General features: G+C 50.9%; 1 long non-coding RNA gene and 1 pseudogene across 1 annotated transcript in view; one reads left to right on the top strand and one right to left on the bottom strand.

Moving 5' to 3' along the window:
• LOC147467004 (uncharacterized) overlaps positions 1-162 on the top strand; it is a 2371-nt pseudogene extending 2209 nt beyond the window's left edge.
• Positions 1-2500, bottom strand: part of LOC122264848 (uncharacterized) — a 227802-nt gene that overhangs the window by 98634 nt on the left and 126668 nt on the right. The gene's annotated exons all lie outside the window — the stretch shown is intronic.

Genomic DNA, 2500 nt, shown 5'->3' with positions numbered 1-2500 from the left:
AGGACGACTCGGAGGAGGCCAAGGACGAGGACGAAGAAGAAGAAGAAGAAGAAGAAGAAGAAGAAGATGGAGAAGGAGGAGAAGAAGAAGATAGGGGGAAGGAGGAGAAGGAGGAGGAGAAGGAGAAGAAGGAGGAGGAGGAGGAGGAGGAAGACGAGGTGAAAAGTCCTCTTCTCGCCCCACTCACACACACACAACCCGAAGCAGGAGAGACTGGAGAGCGCGCAGGATTCTGACTGTAGGAGATATGACGTCGCGACCCCCTCTACCTCCTCCTGCTCCTCCTCCTCTCCTCATCTTCATTCTCCTCCACCTCCTCCTCCTCCATCTCCCCCCTCCCCCCTCCACCGCCAGCCCCCTTTCCTCCCCCTACTCCCCCCCCGCCGCCCTCTTCGCCCAACACTCCTCGCGTCCAAATGAACCGACAACCACGAAGATGATGATGAGAGGATGATGATTTTGCTGATGATGCTAAGAGATTCTGAGACTCATGCGGAGTCCGAGATGGTTCCGCCCTGGTCCGCGGTTCGACGCGACCCCGTTAGACCGAACCGCGCGGGGGAGCGCGCGCCGCCGGAGCGCTGCGCCTCGAGCCTGGCCTCGCGGCGGCCACTCGAGACCTCCGACCGTCCACGAGGACCCAGCCCGGAGGATCCTCCGAGGCCGAGGTGCCTCTCGCTCCGCCGTTAGCTAGGTCGCTACAGACAGCAGGTGTAGGAGCCCGAGCAATTTTATTTATGGCTGCGGCCATTTCCTGCCATCCCGCTCGCGGTGGGGTCGCCTCCGTGCGGCCGGCTGCCCTGCCGCGCTCTCACAACTGCCCGCCCTCCCCTGCCCTGCCCCTGCCCTAGTCTCATGCCCCTGCCCCTGCCCCTGTCCCTGCCCCGCCGGACCTAGTCCTTGCCTTTCTGACTTTGCTTCTCTGCACCAGCTCCCTTGCCCTTGCTCACTTGCTCCTCTACCCCCTGCCCCTGTCCCCCTCCACTGCCCCTTGCCCTGTTCCCCTGTCCCTACCCTCGCGCCGTGGCTCCCCTGCCCTTCCACCTTGTCCCTGTCTAGCCTTGAACCTACACGCCTCTCCTCTTCCCTCCTTCCTCTTTCTCCTCCCTCCTTCTTCTCCCCCTTCCCCTCTTCCTTCTCCTTCTCTTCCTCTTCCTCCTCCTCCTCTTCCTCCTCCACCTCCTACTCCTCCTCCTCCTTTTCCTCCTCCTCCTCTTCCTCCTTCAGTCTCAACAAGAACCCGTTTTCTTTTCTCGGTCTCTGTTTTTTTTTTTTTTTTTCTTCCTTTTTTGTCTGTCCTACGCGACACCGTCCTAAGATTTAAGTATTTCTCTAATTCGTTTTTGTGTGTTCTTTTTTATTTATCTTTCTTTATTGTGTCTTCGTTCTGTTTTATTTTTTTTATGATTCTGATATTTTCTTCTTCTTCTTCTTCTCTGTCTGTCTGTCTGTCTGTCTCTCTCTCTCTCTCTCTCTCTTCCCCCCCTCTCTCTCTCCCTCCCCCCCCTCTCTCTCTCTCTCTCTCTCTCTCTCTCTCTCTCTCTCTCTCTCTCTCCCCCCCCTCTCTCTCTCTTCCCTCTCTCTCTCTCTCTCTCTTCCCTCCCTCTCCCCCCCCTCTCTCTCTCTCTCTCTCCTCTCCCCCCCCCCTCTCTCTCTCTCTCTCTCTCTTCCTCCAACAGCAACATCACCAACAAAACACAAAGCAACAACAAACAACTCCTCACCATTAATCAAATGATTGATCAATGGGGACCATCAATAAATTCATAAGCCTATTAACACTGTCACGACCATTGACAGACACTTTGAAATCACAACACAATAACTTTACACCCCTTTTTCCTAACAATTTCAGAAACTTTGTGCCGGGTTTTTTTTAGATTTATTTTTGTCATGAATACTGTAGACCATGTTAAGAAAGATTTATTAAAATATTGACGTAATTAATTTGTTATATATATTTAGTTTACGGCTATATAAAACGTAACAAATTTAACGATATTCACACACAGTACATTCAACAGAGACGAAAAAGACAAGGGAGGTTGAGAATAAGCACCGAGTGATGGAAGAGAAAGAGAAAGTGAGTGGGACGAGAGACAAGAGAGAAGAGAGAGAACTAGAGATAGAGAGAGAGAGAGAGAGAGTAAGAGAAGAGAGAGAGAGAGAGAGAGAGAGATAGAGATAGAGAGAGAAGAGAGAGAGAGAGAGTCAAGAGAGAGAGAGAGAGTATCGGAGAGAGAGGGGAAGAGAGAATTAGGCATACTGCTAGACAGACAAACACTATCGGTAACATAAATCAACAAGGAAACGGAGAGAGAAAAAAAAAGAAATGGAGATGGATACTATATTCATCTAAATGATAGTCATATAATCTCTTAGTCCAGAACAGAACAAATTCTGTGTCTACATCAAACACATACAACATACATAATACGCACTACACACCACACAGCATCACACACACACACACACACACACACTTCTCCCTCTCTCTTCT

Source organism: Penaeus japonicus, unplaced genomic scaffold (genome assembly GCF_977035675.1).
Source record: "Penaeus japonicus unplaced genomic scaffold, GWHDUDI00000001_assembly GWHDUDI00000039, whole genome shotgun sequence".
In the NCBI taxonomy this organism is placed as follows: Eukaryota; Metazoa; Arthropoda; class Malacostraca; order Decapoda; family Penaeidae; genus Penaeus; species Penaeus japonicus.
This window is presented reverse-complemented; position numbering and strand designations above follow the sequence as displayed.